General features: G+C 48.0%; 1 protein-coding gene across 8 annotated transcripts in view; it reads right to left on the bottom strand.

Moving 5' to 3' along the window:
• Positions 1-21,388, bottom strand: part of KIAA0513 (KIAA0513 ortholog) — a 92,456-nt gene that overhangs the window by 54,018 nt on the left and 17,050 nt on the right. Inside the window, exon 2 of one of the 8 annotated variants that reach the window (XM_073308139.2) lies at positions 3,503-3,725. The exons of 6 other annotated variants lie outside the window; for them this stretch is intronic. The gene's annotated coding sequence lies outside the window, so the exon portion shown is untranslated. Of the gene's footprint in view, positions 1-3,502; positions 3,726-15,533; positions 15,630-21,388 lie in introns of those variants that run through there. One more of the 8 variants, XM_073308140.2, reaches the window with a different exon arrangement.

Below are 21,388 nucleotides of genomic sequence, written 5' to 3' on the forward strand. Positions count from 1 at the left end.
TAAACTGAATTCCTTTCTCCACAGGCACTCTCCCCTTCCCCACGTAATCGAATCATAGAATATCAGAGTTGGAAGGGACCTCAGGAGGTCACCTAGTCCAACCCCCCGCTCAAAGCAGGACCAATCCCCAATTTTTGCCCCAGATCCCTAAATGGCCCCCTCAAGGATTGAACTCACAACTCTGGGTTTAGCAGGCCAATGCTCAAACCACTGAGCTATCCCTCCCCCTAATTTTCATTCCAAATCTACTGAACACACATTTTAATAATTTGAGAAACAGTTCTGCACATACCTAACACTCCTGCAGCCTCCTGTGTGACTTACAGTACCCCCAACTCCAACCATTCACCTCCCAGCAAAGCCCAATGAAAGCAGGAAGATAGACCCTGTCAGAAGCTAAGGCCTGGTCTACACTGAAGAGTTAGGTCAACAAAGCTACATTGGTCAGGGATGTGAAAAAGGATGTACACCCCTGACTGGTACAGTTATGCTGACCTAACCCCGAGTGCAGACACAGCTGTGTCGATGGAAAAATGCTTCTACGGATGTAGCCACAGTCCTTTGGGGAGGTGGTGTTCCTACAGAGATAGGAAAGCCCCTTCCTCCATTCCAGACTGTCTCCTCTATGAGCTTATGCCAACATAGCTATGCCCATATAGTCTCCACAGATCAGAGACAGCCTAAATAGTTGCAGAAAAGACAGTAGAGCATCTCGCCCAGCTGCATCAGAACTACCCTGCCTCATTCCTCCTGCATCCCATCAACCCCTCTTCCTTTCCTGCATCACACCCTCATTGCAAGTAATTGCACCCCTTAGGGTAAAGGGAGGAACAAACAGAGCCTGAGACACAGAGGCAAGAGCCAATTATGTCAATGACCTGCCATCATTTACTTCTGACAAGTAAAACTCTCTGAATTGCAAAGGAAATCAACCGTCCGTCACCAATCAGTCGCAGGCCCTAGTAGCCATTAAAAGACACATATTTAGTCTTTCTGCCGTGATGAGCTATATCCCCGTCTAAGCTAGAAAGGGAAACGTTTAAGGGATGTGATCAGGCTCAACACTGGGGACCAAATTCTGCTTGTACACCAGTGTAAATCTGGAGTAACTCCATTGGCTCCTGCAGGTTTATACTGGTGTGAGCCCACAGAATTTGGCCCAACGCCCCAATAACCTTGTCTATGTCACCAACAGCCCTCTAAATCATTAAAACTGGAAGGCTTCATATGCTAACTTACTTGTCACTATTAATGCTGTTTGCTGACGCTTGCTCTCAGACAATAAAATAGAAATTCAATCAATTCCGGTTTGTTTTTTTGGTCTATTTCCCCACTACCAACATATGGCTGCAATGCTTGGGTTGCAGACACTACAGAGATCCTTAACTCCAGTGGAAGCAATTTTTTTTTTAAGTAAAAAAAATAAATAAAATGATGAAGGTTTCATAAAACCCTTCCCTCAAACCTTTGGGGCTGAACCGAACCTGAAAGCAACTGTTTAAATAAATGTACCTACATAATATAATCTACATACAAAACACCAAATAATTTTTCAAACAATGTTTAAAAATTACAGAACCCGTCACTATTTCATAACTATGCTAGTACGCCTGCAGGAAGATGCTATTTTGATATTTCACAGGCCTGGGAAGTGCAGGAAGACATTGGCAATCCAGCTCACCATTGGCATGCAAAAGGGGAAGTGGCAACAGCAGTAAGAATTCCGAGCTCTTATCTCGCACTTTCCATGAGTAGACCCCAAAGCACTTCACAAAGAAGGTCACAATATCATTGTCTCCATTTCACAGATGGGGAAACTGAGGCCCGGGCAGACTAATTACTGTTCACTGTAAACTAAACTCTATTCATTTCCTTTTTAAGGGTGACCCAGTCCACCCCTTTTCTTTTAAAGACATGGCTAATTCAACCTTGAAAATTAAAGCAGATTTGATTTTTTAAAGAAGGGAGCTATCCTGCAATTCTGCAAGTCTCTTGCTTTTCTTGTGCACCCCAACCGCATCATTTCCGTTATGTCAACACCAGATATCAGACGCCAGGGGAGGGAGAGACAGGAGCCCAGGTTGACCTCGCTAAGCCATTTGATGACCCAGCTACTTTAATAGCTTTAATAGCTGCAGCCCCTTAAATGAAAATATTTTTAACAAGCTTTTAACGCACTTGAGCTCTCAGAAGTAAGCTCAGACATTGACTAATTTGAACGGCTGCCTCCAGCCTTTTATTGAGTTACTGGGATATTACTCCAAGAAGCTGATCAGCAAAGCTGGAAGCATGTCACTGAAGCACAATTCTGCCAGTGCCTCGGGATAAGATTTCAGATCATGAGTTTCCCACGCCTGGCCTGTCCGTGCACAAAAGTACCTCTCAGCCAGGAAGAGGAGAAAGAGAGAAGCTGTAATTGACTGCTCCAGACTGCACCAGTGGGGTTTGAAGGGAGTGCAATCCAGCCATCTGCAGCCCACTGCATTAGTACAATGAGAAGATTTTAAAGGGACAAGGGTGTTTTGCAAGGGGGATCCCCAGTGGAAAGAGAACAGAGGAAAATCTCACACATACCCTGAACCAAATAATTCAGACCAATCTGCAAATGCTGCGCTTCTCAGATGAAAACCAAGATCTCTACAGTTCCAGACTGTCCCCCATGCGCCAGGCTCTAAGGCAGAGGCTGCCCCTGCTTTGGCACTCAGTCATTTCCCTTCCTTATCACCTCACTTAGATTTTACCTGTGGTGAATAAGTCTCAAAGCGCCTTTGTTCCCTGGGCTGTTCTGCTTGTTCAGTGACAGGTTATTAGCGCTCAGAGAGGCTCTTATCTGACTTCACAGGAGCAACGGGGACTTGGGAACAAGCAGTGGAACACCATGGATAATCTTGAAGCTGCAATCCCTCTCTCAGGAGCTCATATGCACCTAATCCCGCCCCCCCATACACCCCCCCCCCCATCTCCTTTCCCCAGGCCTGCCCAGCACTCATTGCATGTCAGCTCAAAGAGGAAGGAAGGTGCATGGGGTGGGTGGAGAAGAACAGGGACGGGGCGGGGGTGGGGGAGAGAGGGAACCGGTGTGCAATTTTGACAGGGTTCACTTCAGTGGGTTTCTGTTCCCAAGCACAGCACACTCCAGACAACAATGCAACTAAACTCCCCACCAGCAAACCTTAAAGAGAGCAAAACACAAAGCAGGGGCATTGCCTCTCTGCAAAACTAGCCAAGCTACACTAGTCAGAATCAGCAGCGGTTTACCTCTTCCACTCAGGAGTCTGAGAACCGAACCAATATACTTATAGGGCATCATCTCGCATGCTGGGCTTAGATGGTGTACTGATGGACAGCATGCCAACCCTTAAACCAGACAGACAGTCCAACTATGAATAAAGCATTTCATGCATCTTTAAGTTTAGCAAAGTTAAAATAAATCTGTCTGGCTCTCTGGTGATCTCGTTTGAAAGCAATGCAATTACTGTAACTACCGCGGGTCATAAATTACCTGCTTTGCCACTTGCCTGGTGATCCACTTCAGGAAAATGAAGAAGAGGAGACAGGGAGAAACGTCCAACTCTAGGCAGCTGTTGAGGGGGGGGGGAGGGAACAATCCAACAGCAAGGGGTAGATGCTCAGCGCAGTGCGCAAAGCAATTCAGCAGCCTCCAGAGCTGCGTGTCTGTGAATCCTCGTGCATCCGTCTCCATATCAGCCACACGCGTGCACACCCTGTTGATCATGATAGGCTCTTGTCAGTTTCCCCACCCCCTGCCTTCCAATTAGCAAGTGGCACACAACATATTCACTGACTCAGCTAATAATTTCTCTCTTTCACTTAAAGGTCAAACGCCGAGGGATTTCTTTTATAATGCCGTTTTCTGAGCAGAGAACGAGCAGCACGTCCCAGAGTTACCAAAAGGTTTGACATTTTAATTCCATCAAAGCAGTAAATAGGGGGACGTCAAGGGGTCTGAAAGCATTCCCCCACCCCCAGCAAGGGGCTATGTGAATTGTGCGTCACTAACAAGCCGGGAACCCACCCCACCATCCTCCGCAAAGCACTAAAGTGAGAGGTTAGCAGACAGAGGGTTTTATTGTTCCCTCTACAGCACTTGCACCTCCCTGTGGGGAGCGGGGGGGGGGCGGGGGGGGGTGGAGGTGGAAATGTGGATTCAAAAGAGCAAGTGAGAGCGTGGGACCCTTGAAAAGGGCAGAAACGGCACATCCAGAGTTTGAAATGTTGAGTTTTTTCTTTGAAAAAAAATCACCACTCTTCCCAGCCCCCTGTAGAAACAATGGGTGCAGATTTCAGAGTAACAGCCGTGTTAGTCTGTATTCGCAAAAAGAAAAGGAGTACTTGTGGCACCTTAGAGACTAACCAATTTATTTGAGCATGAGCTTTCGCGAGCTACAGCTCACTTCTTTCCACAGCAGGGATATGCGACCACTCTGCCCTTCCTACCCCATGCAGCAGGGAAGGGGCCCTAGAAAGGAGAAGGCTGAGAATCTCTGCAACGGAGCAAACCCTGCATCTGACAGAAGCGACACTGCACCATCTAGGAGCCTGTTTTATTGTATTTATAAAGAAGCAGGACATCAGGGAGGCTTTACTGATGAAGCACCACTTAACTAGCCCCTTCACTTCCATTTTTTATTCTAGCATCTTCCTTCTCTTTCTATTGGTATTCTTTGCTCTCTACTCCCACAGGACAGTACAGCAGCTACTCAGAGTTTTGTGGTCACTAGCAAGCAATAAACATAGCTACTGAACTGACTTCACAGATCTCCGCAAAAGCCCCGCTCTACCACCAGCTCCTGTTACAAGGGAGAACCTCTTCTCTCGCCACAGGATTAGGACTTTGTACTAATTAGAGCTGCAGCCACTAGAGGGCGACACAAACACGACCCAATCGAGGGCAGCGAACCATGTAGCACTGACGAGTTCCGTCCTCGCGCTTGGAGAGCCATCTCGAGCCCTGTCCTCACTGAGAGTAAAATCATGCTCGCTGTGCCTGTGTGTAAAGCAGTACCATTCTTCTCCCAGGGCAGCCAGAGACTGAGGACAGCACGTATTCCTCCACCCCAGCCCTGGCAGATGAATCCCAACACGGGAGCAGCTGGGACATTTGTAACTCCTCCTTCTAGAGTAAAATTCTTCAAGTCTCCCAAGAGGTAGGGAGCGAAAGCAGCACAAGTCCCAACCCCCATCTCACAGGAACTGGACAGGACACTATGCCGAATCCCAGATCTAAAGGCCAACGGACTGTCCACTCAACCAAGGGATCCGGTGGGAGAATTGTTCATGAGCTGTACATACATTTGATCAAAATCACCGGGGGAGACACGCCTAGGCCCTGTTGGTCAAGTTAGATTTCCTTAGAAATTTCCTACAGATCCTCAGCAACCAGCTGTGCTTTAAAGCGCATTGCTCCCTTAGCAGCCTGCTCAGCATGGCTGCTCTCAGCTGTCCCAGAGCTTAGCCTCGAGGAGGGAGAGAGGACTCAGCATCAAGCCCAGGATCTTACATACACACCGATGTATGTAAGCCACTTGTTAGGGCACCTTATACTTCCCCCTCTCTGTATCTGATCCACGGAGAATGCCAGTCTGGTACAGCCTCTGGGCTCTTCCGCTCAAGCGGTAGACACTCCTGCTTTCAGCTGTGGTGGCTCCCGGTGTCAAACAAGATGGCAGCTGTCATGGAAGCACTTCAAAAGGCCACAGCCCTGTTTAATACACCTTCTGCCAAAGCCTCATCCTTGAAGTAGAGGGCATTCAGCACTGCAGTTAGCATCACTCTCATGATGGAGGGCCTCTCACTGCCACCCAGCTCCACATCACAGCAAACACGATCCTCTAGAAGGCTTTCCAGTACTTTTCAGTAACCCTGTGCATCGAACTCCAGCATCAGGGAACCTCTGTTCTGAGAGCTCAGACACCCCTCTAATGCATGGTTTTAAAAGGCACCTTGCTGCTGTACATGGTGCAGCATGGGGCTTGAAGTTACCGATCCAGAGATACATTTTTCCACCCTAAAATGCTTTTTAAAAAAGAAATATCACACACGCGAACGTGGCCAGTAGTTCCGAGCAGAAAACCAAATGTGTCAGTAATTTACTACTTTCCACTGATTAAAATGATCATTAACTTGTCCATTGCAAAGACCATTTAAAAAAATTATCCAAACGCAAAGCTTTTATATAACAAAGCTATGCAACCACACCTTATCTTAGTTACACCCCTTCCCCCCACCACGCTCATCCCACTTTTGTCTGTGATCACTTGTTTTCAGGTCTTAACTTCCATTGTAAGATATTTGATGCCCAGATAGCAGATCCCAGTTTAATCTCAGTTCTGCTGCTGTAAATCCACAGTAACTTAAATCGAGTGACCCCAGATTTGCATCAGAGTCACACAGATCAGAGACTGGCCCCATGTCTTATTTGTTCTGTGAACTGCTATTCATGTTCAAGGCACTGTATCAGTGCACACATCAATTCATCTGTGTTCTCTCTCTATGACACTGCAGAGCCACCAGCCAGGAGCAGAAGGAACAATGGTATTTCAATCGCTTCTCCCCCCCACCCCCGCAACTTTGACATTTCATCCCTAAAATCATTAGTTTCTTCCAAAAAGGAAATAAAGAGCCAACAGCCCAGTCAACCTAATGTCCCATGCATACCTGCAGGAACAGGTGACGAACCTGAGCTGTCCATCTCTACTGTGTATCAAGCTTGGTTATTAGTACAGAGATAGAAGAGATTCCATAGCGAGTTACAGAAATATATTTGCAGCCAGAAGTTCCCCTCCCAATTCCTTCTCACGTTAAGCCTTACCTTGAAAACAACTGCATGGAAAACAAAACAGACTTACCCGCCTTTTGCTAATCCGCGGTGTATTTGAATCCAGAGGATTACTCAATATCTGACAGCCCCGGCAACTATAAACTCACTGGGGCATGTGGGAGATTATTTCTGGTAATGTTTTCTTCCCCCGCCTCCTCCCCAAACCCTGAAGTAGGCTCAGGAAGGGGGCAGGTAGCAAAAGAGAAAAATGCCAGATTGCAGAAACTAAGATGTGATTCTGTGAGACAGTACAGCTAACATTCCAATTCCCCAGCATTGCTGGATGTGCCAGAAGGAACTAGACAATGGAAGGAACACTAATTTCATACTGAACGTCCTCGGAAGGAACAACATGGACCTATGATATCTTCAGATAAAAACCAAGATGTATTTTTTATTCCAGGCTTGTTTCAACTTGTACACCCTTCCTGCTAAAAAAAAAAAAAAAAAACAAAAAAACAGTCACAGGAAGAGTGCCCCTCAGGCCCTTTGCAGCATCTTGCAGAGTCGCGTCATCTTCATTGTCTTATTTCCATAAGAGGATCAGCTACTTTTCTGCTATTAAATAGGCTGCACCATGCAAAGAAAATTCAAGGTTCACAGTGCCTGTCAGTCCAAAGTTACTGAACAAACTATACACATAGGAATCCCTTGCAGCCACTTCCAGGGTAGAACATTACAGCAGTTTCATAGCACACAAGAACACTCCATGAGTGTTTTCAGGCCGGAAATGAAGGGTACTTTGATTGAAAGCATTAGGAAGGAGGTAGATTGACAGTCTGTATTTACCCACATTGAAATTTGGTCAAGGGCACTGGGGATAACCCCCAGTTCTTGCCAAAAAAGACCCTGGGGACTTCAGCTCCAGCCAGCGTACAGGACTTCGGCTTTGATGATGCCTCCAAAACAGCAGCAGCAGCCCAGGCATCAGAGCGCCGAGAGAACAGTGACACCTAGAGAATGAACCAGCTCCTCTTCCCGAGTCTCCCATCCAAGTACCAGCCCAGCCCGATCAGGCTAGGTGTAGAAGATCTCAGGTGGTCACCAGTGGCAAGGTGCAATTCTGCAGTGAAAGTCCTTTTCAGTTAGGCGCAAGACAAGCCATCAAGAAGTCACAACAAGGCGCAATGAGCCATGACAGACAAGCTTTTCCTAAACTCTAAACTCAAACAATTATGGCACTGTCCTAATGAGTCCTGGTGGGATTAGTGCAGCATTTGAGCCTACTCCATGGAATTGGACACAACTGGATAACCATAGAAGACCCTTCCAACTCAACCATCTAGGAGATGAAGAGCCCTCCAAATGGGACTGGTAATGAGCTAAGTAATGGAGCTGATCACCTCTAGGTGATTCATTCAAATACAGCCTGCGTTAGTAATAACTAGACATCATTTGCTGGTCAATGGCCGGCCAGAGGACTTTGTGAAATGAATTAGTCATCTAAATTCATTGCCCAATGGGCAAATCTCACACATCACCACCACCACCGGGCACCTTCACTCGCAACTCAACGAAGAGCACAACCATTTGCATGGGCCTGGAGACATCATCATTAGAGCTGGTCATCCCATGCATAAGATTGAGGCACGTCACAGTACACTGCATGAGGAAGCTTGCACGGCTGCCATCGGCTATGCGCACACATTTTAGGGGGTTCACGGAAGGCTCCAGTTTCCAGGGCCAACAATACAGTGGTTAAGTTAGTTTGTTTTTCTGTGTGTTCACAATTAATACATAAGGAGAAGAAGAGAAGAAAGTCCCCCTCTGCTACAACTGTGCTTTTGACAGCAGAACAAGAGAGTCCTCAGCATTCAAACAGATTCAAGCGTATATTTTACACTTCGTTTTGTTGCCTCTAAAGGCTGCTCGCTAATGAAGATTCTGGGGGTGGGTTTAGTCTGTCATACTCAATAAGCAACCTATGTTTTTTGTACAGTGACAGCAAGGAAGAGTTCCAAGAATAGGCATGATCCAAGTCTGCTTTCAATGGCCAAGTTCACATCTTCCAAAGCTGGTTCGAGAACACAGGGCAAGAGAGAAAGAGGAGGAACTGATTAAGAGCAGCCAGAACAGCTAGATGCACTTCAGTTGCACAGGAGGCAGCTAGCAGGGGATTTGCACAGGACCTCTTCCATAAAAGTTACCCTAAGCACTGCTAATTTAGGTCACATGCCCCCTAGCAGAATGAGAAGCATATTACACGCTGCCTCACTGCAAGGTGAGAGAGGCTTCGGGACAGCCTGCCCCATGAAACATCAGGATTGCCAAGTGAAAGATGTGACACAAACTCCTGTTGCAATAAACTGCAAGCGATACAAGAGGGCAAAATACCCAGGAGTCTGTATCACTGGATTTTGTAAAATCCATACCCCCCCTCTGCTCAATATTTCACCCGGCTCGACAGTGAACGATTGAGTGCTTCAATAAAGGACTGAAAAACGGGCCTTAGCTGAAAAAGCCCATGTTGCCTGGACTGACCCCAGCACGTCTCCAAAGTCTAGCTACACCGAAGTGGAGCTGCTCTGAGTTCTGAACCCAGTTGTTTGCAGGTGTGGTTTGGTTTTAGCACAGATAACCCTTAAGTGGCAAGGGCCCTGGACAGCTCCAAATCTGCACAGGGCTGAACACACCAATGGCATCCGAACATAATGCTGAGAACCTGCACATGCTGGCTGCTGCATCACTGCAGGACCCTTGGCTCAACTTGGGCTCATTGACTGCTCCATACATAATTTTGTAAAGTGACAGCATCAAGTTAAGCACCAAATTATACTCACCCTAAAGTCCAGGAGACTTTTTTAGAAGAGAAAGGAACGTGTTCATCTGTCTACACATTCCACTTCATGGAGAGTTTTAAAGGAAACAAAATATTTGGCAGTACCACCCTTATGGATTAAAACCCACTGGAGATGACAAGCCCTGACTCCACATTGGAAAGCAATCATCAGATCCATTGCTCTCTAATGTGCCCGTCCCTATGGTATTCCAGATGCCAATTTAACACCTCCCAGGCTATATGCAAACATACATAAACACCCATTGCAATAGTGTGTTACAATGTGATTACACTGCCAGTCAGGAGGGGCACTCTTAAAAAAAATAATCAAGATATGCCATTGTTCCACCATATCCCTCCAGAAAACTCTCCTAATCCAAAGTATGTCTGCGGAATTAAGCTGGCATCTCCCTCACCAAATGTCCCTGGTTACATAGACTCACTGTGAGGCCTTAGGAAAGTCCATTAGCTTAGCTTCCTTCTATTGCTGTTTTGACATCTTTTAAGTGGGGTAACAGCACTTCCCTGTACCAGAGGGATTTGTGGAGGCATTAATTAAAATCGTTAAAGCCCACAGATTCTTGGAAGAAGGTGTTACAGAAATGTTGCCATGCATGACAGTCAATTGCATTATCTTGCCAGCCGACTACGGTGTCTTGCACTGCGGGTTCGTGGGGTTTGAAATGAGAATGATGTGATACATGGACACCAAGAGTAATACAAAAGATGTTTGTATGTGACCTAAATTAGATCCCACCTAGTGCATTGTTCCGTCAGTGCAACCTTCTTCTCGACTGTATGTCCTGACCAGAGTCTGGAATAATTTTAAAATGTGCCAAGCAATGGAGCTTCCATCACTTCTCATGGGAGGTTAGCCCACAAACTAATAGATCTCACCACCAAGGAAGCTCTTCTTGATAGTTTGTAAATTTCCCTTGTCTTAAATGTACTCCTAGTTGTTCTTCCTTTTATCATGGCAAATTCCTCTCTCTCTGGGATTCTCAGCCCTTTCAAGATTTTCATTCTTCTACCCTGAGATCTCTGCCCCCAGACTGCTGTCCGTTGTGCACACAACTACCAGACTGATGTGTAATTGCACACACAAGTTAGGTATTGGGCATGCATTGTGTGCACCCTAACTGTTTGAAAACCAGGCTCATGGCTCAGTGCTGGAACTAGGGGTGCTACCTCACCCCCAAACTGGAAGTGGTTTCCATCCTATCCAGGGTTTACAGTTTGGTTCAATGGCTCTCAGCACCCCCCACTATACAAGTTGTTCCAGCATCCCTAGGCTCATGCTAGATAGTCAACTATGCAAAACCACCTCCAGCCTTTGCAAAGAAAAGTTACATACACACACGCACACACAGAATGATACATAGAAAGCGCACATATTTATTCAAGTGCTAGTATTCTTGTAATATTAACTGCTTTACAAAGGAGAACTTCCCCCATTACCAAAGGTTTTTCTCTATTATGGACAGCTGTCATACAGCATGCATGAAAAGATCAGCAAGTGACTCATCCGCCTTAATCAAGTTAGGATGAAAGCGTTACATTTACCATCAGCCTCCACACAATCTGCAGAGTGCAAAAGTTATACTAAACAAGTGGGAAATGGCTAATCCCATTCATAACACATTTTGGTACACGTACGCAAACTTGCTTAGATGTCGTCTAACACAACAACGTACTCATGATTTTAATCAGCTGCCAAATTTAAGACACTCATCACATGTTGCATTTACATTGTAAATCAGATCACATCAATTCCTCTATCTAGGTTGCTTTTTTGTACATCAACATTACCTTCCTCTCTATTTGCAACATGCAGAATCTGTAAACTGCCTTCATCCAAGTCAACAGCAGCCATTCCCACAGCCCAAAACCAATTGCCCAGGCTAACTGAGTTGGAAAGATGCATCTCAGTGCTAAGAATTCAGCACATCTTGGAAGTCTGTGGCAATAATTAAAATCAGGAGAAACACAAAAGCTGCTCTTCTGTCTCTTCCTTGCACTAACATATCAGTTACCTCTCCCAGAAGCTGTTCCATTTGCTAATGGACTCAGACGCTTCAACTTGAATGAAAGTCAGGACAGTGAGGTGGGAAGGGGGAAGAGAATGTAACAAACGAGAAAGCTTGGGATAGGATCGTGACGCTGGCAGACCAGGTGCCAGCTTATGCCAAGGCTCTTAGGGCTCACTGAAGACTGACAAATGCTCAGCTAGAAAGCAGTCTGGCTCCCCGTGTGTTAGCATTGTTAGAACAGATGTTAAGTTTACAAGAATGTGTTGAATGTTTAGACTTTATGAAATGCTTGTAAATTCCTGCATGCGTTATCTTACAATATCTGTATCTTACATTATAAGGTAAGATTTCAGTGTTTGCTCTGAAACTGGAAAACGCCCCGCCCAGTCAGGAGAGAAGCATTACCAAGTGTGAAATACTAGTTTACGACAAGAGATGTCATCTTCCGGCCAACAAAACAAGGCCTACACACATCAGACAAGCCACCGTGGAACATCAGTTGGCAGAAGACTTTGATCGCTTTCCCCACACCATGAAGAGGGGACGTGCACAAAAGCTCGTCCCATCACAGTTTGAACTCAAAAGGAAGGGAATAAAAATTCCCGTCAAGGAGAAATCATCATCACTGGGCCGCTTGGAATTCGGCGAGGGCAAAATTTTAAGCATAAGCAAGGGATCCCCAAGCTGCTTGGCTTTAGCTAGCTCTAAAGGGCACACAGAGCTTGCGTATCATAGCAGCTATTACACTTTTGGAACCTAAGACTGTAGCTCATTTTTGTGGATAGGTTTACCTGCTTTAACCTTGTAAATAACTCACTTCTTTTTCCTACTTAATGAATCTTTAGTTAGTTTATTACAGACTGGCTACAAGTGTTGTCTTTGGTGAGAGATCTAAGGTACAATTTCCTGGGGAAAGTGACTGGTCCTTTGGGACTGGGAGTGACCTGAATCTTGGTGTGGTTTTCGGTGTAAGGGACAATGTATCGCCAAGGCAAGCTTGCCTGGGTGGCAAGATAGACTGGAGTGCCCAAGGGGACCGTCTGTGACTCCATGTTAAGGCTTGAGGAGTTCACATTTGATACTTGGTTGCTGAAATCTAAGTCTAGACCACACAACCAGTTGGGAGATGGTGCCCTGTTTCTTGACAGTCTGCCCTGAGGTTGGAACCCACGGTCGAGAGTCACTGCAGACTGTTTAACAAGGATCTCCCACCATCCTTAATTCATCCCTGTTTTTGCTACAAGTATTCCAGGTGCCTGAGAAGAGCAGATAAGCTTGTATATATCAATGTGCTTGACCCCAGAGTGCATGCTGACAACTTTCCGGCAGTGCTGAAATGACAAGACTAGAAGCTTTTTGGGGCAGGAACGATCTTTCTGTTCTGCGTTTGTACAGCATCTAGCACAATGAGTTCCTGGCCCACGACTGGCCTTCCCTGCAGTGCTACCACAATACAAAAAAAAAAAAAAGGATAAAAGCAAGGGATGTAAGTGTTTCTACTCTAGGAGAGCATGGGGGTGTAATTAATTCTCTTTTGCTGTGGAAGCAAATGATGCCACAATCAAAATTATGGCGTCAGGAGGCAAAAGCAGCAAGTGGGGCACAAGTGGGGTATGGAGCAACAAACCTGGTTTCCATGTGTGGGGTCTCAGTGACATCACAACGGCAGAGAAATGCAGGAACTAGGAAATATTAGCAGGGCTGTTTCTCAACAAAGCTTTCTTTGAAGCAATCTAAGTAGTATCAATAGCTCCTTAGCAATAAGGAGCTTCCCTCTGAAAGCTTTAGACAGGGATATGCAGTGCAGTCGTAGCCGTATCTTTTATTGGAACAGCTCCTGTTGGAGGGAGAGAGAGAGAGAGACAAGCGTTTGAGGCACACACAGATCTCTCTCTCTCACCAACAGAAGCTGGTCCAGTACAAGATAATACTTCACTCAACTTGTGTCTCTGATAGGCAGCAGACCATGCAGCAAATGTGCAATGAGATTTCGTTACTGGGCATCGACAGCAAATTCAGGGAAAGAAATGAAGCCAACTTTGATCCATATGAAACTTTGACAGCTGAGATGGCCCTGCCTGTCAAAGAGATACCTAGGAAAAGCAGGCAGCTAACTGCCTAATTAAATGCATGGAGTAGCTGTGTGCTAAAGCGTAAGGGTTGCACTGGCAAGTGACAACTTATCCTTATCTTAGTGCTGCTTGTCACAGAGACAGGTCTCACTCCATTGGTTACAAAGACATTAAATGAGGTCTGTAGATGCTGTATCTTAGCCTTTCAACTGTCAAAAAAAGCCTCACTTAAATATAACTCTCCAGAGGGGTAGGTGAGTATGAGGTTTAAGTACGGCTTGTAAAGATCCTCCGAGTTCCTTGAATGAAGGGTGCTATATAAAGTATTATTAATCACACTTTATCACTTAATATTATGAAGGCAGGAAAACATGGCCACAGCAAGGGGAAATACCCTCAGATTGTCTAACCCAGTGGCTCTCAACCAGGGGTACGGGTACCCCTGTGGGGTACGCAGAGGTCTTCCAGGGGGTCCATCAACTCATCGAGATATTTGCCTAGTTTTACAACAGGCTACATAAAAAGCACATGCAAAGTCAGTACAAAGAAAAATTTCCTACAGACAATGACTTGTTTATACTGCTCTATACACTGAAATGTAAGTACAATATTTATAGTCCAATTGTTTTATTTTATAATTATATGGAAAAATGAGAAAGTCAGCCATTTTTCACTCATAGTTTGCTGTGGCATTTTTATATCTGATTTTGTAAGCAAGTCGTTAAGTGAGGTGAGACTTGGGGGTACGTGAGACAAATCAGACTCCTGAAAGGGACACAGTAATCTGGAGAGGTTGAGAGCCACTGGTTTAACCCACTATTTCTTAACCAGAGGGATGCAACACTCGGGGATGAAGGGTCACATAAGATGGGGGGAGCGGGGAGGGTTTGCAAGGATTTTATTACACGCTAAAGCAAAGAGACTCACTCCCTGTACACCCTGACCTTTCAAGGTCAAGTATTCTCAGTCAACCTCTCCAAACACACGTGCAAATAAATTATACAGGCATATCACTGTTAATATTGATAACATTTTTTACTCTTAAAGTAAATGTAAGAGGATGACAAACATTGTACTTACAGAAAGGGTTGCCACCTGAAAAGGCTGAGAAACAGTGGTCTACACTATGGCACTAATGCTATTCTTCCAAATAATATAGTGCTAGGGGCTAAACCCTCTAACAGGCACATTAAAATGGAGAGAGACAGGCTAGGTCGTATATGACAGTGGTGTCAAGGACCTGATTTTCAGAAGTGGTGAGCATCTATAATTTCAATGGGGGTTGTGGGTGCTCAGCACCTATGAAAAATATCAGGCCTTGCATCATTACCTAGCTGTTATATGACAGAAGCAGATGGTAGGAGCAGAATCTATCAGTGGGTTAGTATGCTGGGCTCCTTGGGGTAGAGAACTTCTACATCTGTAAAGCTAAACCACACAAAAATTAAGCTCTTCTTCATGAGTTACAGTACATGGCATATAAATATGTAGAAAAGGGAATTTAATTTACTATTACCTTAAGCAATCTCTGTGCACAGACTGCAAGGAAAAAATCCCTTTTCCTTCCATAAATACGAAGACATTTCTGAAAATTATTAAGCAAGTTACTTTTGCTCATTTCAGTCCCTTTTTATTCAGTAAGGAGTTGTTTTGTTTTGGGCTTTTTTGGCCAAAACACGAAAGCAAAACAAGGAAGTCGGACTTAATACCAAAAAGCGACACACTACTAATTAGGCGCAGGCAATGGATCAATAATGTAATGCTGCACTTGGACATTCTTAAAATGCTTTACAAAAATGGCTTGGAACTACCTCTCTTTTATAAAGGTGGAAAGGGAAGCAGAGAGTTGAAATGACTTGTCCAAGGTCACATGATGAGTCAGTGACGGAGCTTGGACTGGGACCCAGGTCTCATATCTTCAACCCCAAGACGACACTGCCTCTCCAGTGTATTACATCCTGGACTCAACTCCTGTTTAGATCACAACGACAACATACACAAAAGCAAAAATGAGATAGGTGGCACTAACCCGGTCTCTGTTCAGCCAAACTACAGAAGCATTGTACAATTTGAGGCAAGTAGGGTACATGCTCAGAAGTAGTCCAGGTCACCAGTGGGGGAATGCAAGTTAAGACTGAAGGTCATGAGAAGACCAGGACCAAAGCAGAAGGGGAGGCTGAAGGGCAGGACTGAAGAGCACTGGCAAAGCCAGTAGGCTAGGAAGCCTGGAAGGACCAGGTAAGTGCTGCAGGTCAAAACCAAAGAAACTGCCACACTGGGTGAGATCAACCATCCATCTAGACCAGTGGTTCTCAACCAGGGGTCCAAGGCCCCCTGGGGGGGCCGCGAGCTGGTTTGAGGGGGGTCCACCAAGCACAGCTGGTGTTAAGACTCGCTAGGGCCCAGGGCAGAAAGCTGAAGCCCCACCATGCAGAACTGCAGCCTGGGGCCCTGAGCTCCAGCACCTGGGGCTGAAGCCTGAGCAAATTAGTTTTGTGGTGCCCCCTGTGGCGTGGGCCCCGGGGCAATTGCCCTGGATCCTACCCTTAATGCCAGCTGTCAATTTTATCTGGAGAAAAACAATTGTTGTGGTACAAGTGGGCTATGGAGTTTTTATAGCATGGGGGGGGGGCCCCACTCAGAAAGAAAAAGGTTGAAAAACCCTGATCTCGGCCATGCACCTCTGCCTTCAGACAGCCCCAGATGCATCTCCATAATGGCCATCAGTTAAGCTTACACAATACCCACCCAACCCAGGACTGTCTAGAATCAGTGCAATTATTTCTTCATTTTTCTGGGCACAAAGTTCATTCACAAAGATCAAGGGCTTGAACCTCAGAACGATTTTACAAAACCTAGCACGATTCAAATGTTCTCCTTCAGTTCCTAAAAAATCCAGAGTTCGCTGTTCCAATTTGAACATCTTCCTGCAGACTCGGAAACCCCTACCCTAGGGCCCTGTGCACAGGACAATCAGAAACTGAAACTGAAACGTAAATAGATTGGGCTGTTTATTTTTGAACTGCCCCGCCTGAAGTACAGGGGTAGGGGTGTGTAAGATTCTTTCCATACTCATAAACGAAACTATGACGAGCAAAGGAAAGGCACTGCTTTGCATCTGTGCTTTTAAAATGTCCTCCCTTAAAAACTTGAATCACTGGTTAAAAAGTCTGATGGTGTTTTCAGAAGGATTGCATTGCACGTTTTTATGAACTGAAATTTTCAGAGGTGCTAGGGACTCACTGACTCCTGTGAATGATGCCAAGAGCTCAACCCTTTTGAAAATCAAGCCATTTACTTCCCGACCTAATTGTGGACCTTAGAGCCTCACTTTTAAAGCGTTGATCTAGCGAAAGCCAGCATTCACCCCAGCCGTTCAGAACGGCTACTATTTATCCCACTAACGTCTAGTTTTGAATGTAACAGGGCTTCTGTTTCAGGGTTTTTCCTAAACGTTCTCTGGCTTGTTTTACATGCCAGACGAAGGCAGGCAGGGACGCTGGAAGCAAGGAGCTCTGCTGTCAATCAGCTGCCTAGCCTGAGGGATGGGAATCGTCAAGGAACATTTTATCAGATTAACAATGAAGCAAGGGCAATTTCATGTTTAATAACAATGGGACTGAACAGTCTTTGCTCACAGGATTCATTTAAAAAAAAAAAAAACACACCTTTTAATCTGAGGTAAGTAATTAACCGCTAAGCAATGCCCAGAAGACAGGGTCTGGTGCTACAAAACACAGAGAACAACTCCTCCAGAAGTCAATGGGAGATGAGCATACTCACCACTTTGCAGGATTGAGTTTTTACTGAGGATATGCTTTTAAAAGACCCACCCTGGAGCTACGGGCAGAGATACAAACTTTACCACTGGCCCTGTCAGCTGAGGCAAGTCAAAGACCAGAATCTAGTTTCACCCTGGTCCACCAGAAATGCACCAGTCATCTTGGATTAAATAAAAAGCAGCTTCAAGGACACATCTCATGCAACAATTTTGAGCCCTGCGAGCCTGAGTCAGCTGACCCACAGCCATGCCATGACTCTCTGACTGCAGTGGAGTCTAAGAGTCTAACGCAGGGGGATCTGAATTCAGGTCCCTTATTGCCCTAGGACTGGCAGGGGGCTGGGAACGCTGCAGAGGTAGTAGCCGGAAAGGGAAGGAGAAAATGGAAACTTTGTATAATTCCTGCAACCTCCTCCTCTTGGGTGAATGGCCGGCTCTGGAAGCAGCTACATTCACCTCTCCTGAGCCAAGACTGTGTAAAGCCAGGGTCTCTATGAGCATAGGACCTAGGCAGGGCACAAATAGAGGAGGGAGTGGCCACCAGCCCATTGGGAACTAGGTAGACCAGTGGCCCCAACATGGTGCCCGCGGGTGCCATGGCACCCACCGGGGCATTTATGTGCGCCTGCCTACTGAGAAGGGTGCGCTTCTGGCGAACAACCCGCCGCCGAGGAGCACGGCCGCCAGGCAACCCGCCGCCATAGCTGGTCGTCCAGCGCCCGCCACACTTTTCTGGGAACACGAATATGCTACAGCAACAGAAAAGCTGGGGACCACGGAGGCAGACCATCAAATAGCCATGGCATGACGTCTGCCTGGCTACTGAGCAGTCTCCCAAGGGAAGTGATGGAAACGCCAGACTTAAAATTGGGCTGGACAAAGCATTAGAAAAGATCTTGTGGGGAACTACCCCGCCCTGGCCAAGGAATGGACTAGATGGGACCTGATAGAGACTAAAAAGATCGGTCCTCCATGGAAATCAGGATAAGTGCACACAGTACTGGGTTTACAATGTGCCACAGGGGCCCGTCAGTCGGCCAGGCGCTGCACTTCACTTGCACTGCCAGCCCAGGGGCCACCGCAGGCTGGCTCCTCTCCAGCCCCTCCCCAGTGCTCCTCTCGGCTGTCCGGCCACCCCAGGTATCCCTGCCCCGTCCTGTCCCATCTCCTCCGCCCACTCGCTCCTCCGCCAGCTGGGCTGGGGGGCTCTCGGGGGGGTCACGTCCCACCAGGGTCTGCCTGCCCCACTCCCCAGCATGGCTCTGGGCGGTCTTACTCCGCCCGCCACCTCCCGGGGCTGAGCCGCCCAGGACCAGTGCAGGGGCCGGGTCATTCTCGGCCAGCATGGAGGCTTGGTGGGCTCATCTGGGCCCCAGGCAAGGGGGTTTGAGGAAGCCCAGCCTGGGCAGATCCCTCCCACTCTGATCCCCGACCGGCCCCAGCTATGATGCTGGCTCAGCCCAGACAAGGCCAATAGCCCCCGCCCAGCAGGCCGGTGAGCGTGGCTGGGGGCAGGCAGGGCGGGGGCAGTGGGTCTCTGGGGGTGGCGCTGGGCAGTGGGGGTCTGTGTGAGGTACTCTTGGGCCCCAGGGGGAATGAAAACAGCCCAGGTCCCCCTCCTGCAGCGTTCTTTGCTTCCCTGCAGAAAGTGAAGGAGGAACGGGGGGGGGGGTGTGATTGGGAATGTTCATGGCATAGTTTGGGGGGCACTGTCCCCCAATAGAGGCAAGGGGTGGGGGCCACATGGGGTGCAAGGTCACATGCCACTCCCACGCCCCAATTTCTGTGAACGCAGAGCTGCACAGCCTGGCTGAAAAGAGAAGGTGCTGCCCAGCTCCCTGGACTGCAGCCGGACACCACCCTCTGGGTCCTAGTGCTGGGGGCCATCCTTCTTTTTCTCCAGGAACTCCTCACTTAACGCTGTAGTTCTGTTCCTGAAAAATGCGACGTCAAGTGAAATGATGTTAAGCGAATCCAATTTCCCCATAAGAATGAATGTAAATGGGGCGGGGGGGTTAGGTCCAGGGACAAAGGGTTGTTGCCATACAGTCCAGTGCTATGGTTGGGAGGGGCCCCCGCCTCACCCCACACAGGCGCAGCCCTTTGGCCCTGGAGACAATGAGGCAGGCAAGGCGGCTGAAGGTCCTGTAGGCTCGAAGCACATTGCGCAGCAGGAGCAGCAGCTTCCCCTACTCTGCAAGCACCGGGGGGGGGGGGCTCAACCTTCAGCCCGCCCACTCCACCCCTTCCCCCAAACCCCCACCCTTAACCCACCTCTTCTTCCCCCCCTTTTACTCCACACTCCACGTCCTCGTTCCTGCCCCCTCCCTCCTGCCCACGGCAATCAGCTGGCTTGCAACGTTCAGGGAGCAGGAGGATGTGGGAGGAGCGAGGATGCAGTGCGCAGGCTCCCCATCCCTCCCCTGTCTTCTGCCCGCGGCAATCAACTGGCTTGCGGCGTTCAGGAGGCAGGAGAGGGAGGGGGAGCCTGCGCGCCACGTCCTGGCTCCTCCCTCCTGAACGCTGCAAGCCAGCTGATTGCTGTGGGCAGGAGGCAGGGGAAAGAGGGGGAGCCTGCACGCCATGTCCTCGCTCCTCCCTCGTGAACGCCGCAAGCCAGCTGATTGCTGTGGGCAGGAGGCGGGGGGAGAAGCGGGAGTACACTGATCTGCAGGGTCTGCCAGCGGGGGGGGGGGGGGAGGCACTGGGGAGGACGTGGGGGAGTGTAGGGGAGCTGCCAGCTGTGAACAAAGCAGGCAGCCGAACGACATTATACCGAAGCATTGCACAACTTTAAATGGAGCATGTTCTGTAATGGAGCAGGGACGTAAGATTGAAACAACGTTAAGCAAGAGGACGTTAAGTGTGGAGTTACTGTATAACAGTGAGTGCCCGCTGTGGGGAAAGAAGGGACAGGGATGGAGAGGGGAAGGGGGATGGGACGGGGAAGAGAAGGGGACAGGGGAAGCGGGGACAGGGGAGAAGGAAGGGGGTGGGATGGGGAGGAGATGGAGCAGAGGGGAAGGGGAAGAGAAGGGGTTAGGGGGACCAGCATGCAGATCCCTTGGCAGCAGCTGGGGCTCCCCTGTTAAGCAGGTCCATCAAACCCTCACCCTGACATGCCCCACCTCCCCTGCATCTGTACCACCCCAATGAGCCCCCCCAGACACCCTCCCCACTGAGTCCCAACCACCTAGACTCCAACCCAAATGAATCCCACCTCCCCTGCACCGATCCTCCTCCCCCCAACCCCGCTGAGTTCCAACCACTTTCACTTGGTCCCCCCTGCAGACTTCCATTACCCCTGCACCTGGAACCTCCCTTTCCATCCAGATCCCCCACTGAGCTGCCTGCACCCAGATTGCCCCACACAGAACCCTCTTACCCCCCTTCCGGATCCCCCCACACTAAGTCCCTCTGCACTTGGATCCTGCTGCCAGGTTGACCCTCCCTGCCCACATCTGGTGTGCCTGGTGCAAAAGGGGCAGGGCCCCAGGGTGTTTCTGTGGCAGGCATGGCCCTTGTGCTGTATCAGGGTCAGGTTCAGCCTCACTGCCAAGTCCCTGCCCCAAGAGGGCGGGGGAGGCTGCAGGATATTCTCCCACTTCCATTCAGCCAGTGGCCTGTACTCCCCACTGCCATGGTGGAGCGTTCACATTTACTTATTGTAAAAAAAAAAAAAAAAAAAGGCAGAATTTTAAAATATTATGCACAGAATTTGATGCAGAATTCCCTCAGGAATATGGGGCACTGTACAGCTGTGATGGTGGGACTGTGAAGGGGGTACTGGACAGTAGGGGGATCTGTGGCTGGGGAAGCTGGGCAGGGGGTATGGTGTGCAGGGTGCTGTGCAGTTGTGGTGGGAGGTCAGCGAGAGGGGTCTCT

Source organism: Lepidochelys kempii, chromosome 12, assembly GCF_965140285.1.
Source record: "Lepidochelys kempii isolate rLepKem1 chromosome 12, rLepKem1.hap1, whole genome shotgun sequence".
NCBI lineage: Eukaryota > Metazoa > Chordata > Testudines > Cheloniidae > Lepidochelys > Lepidochelys kempii.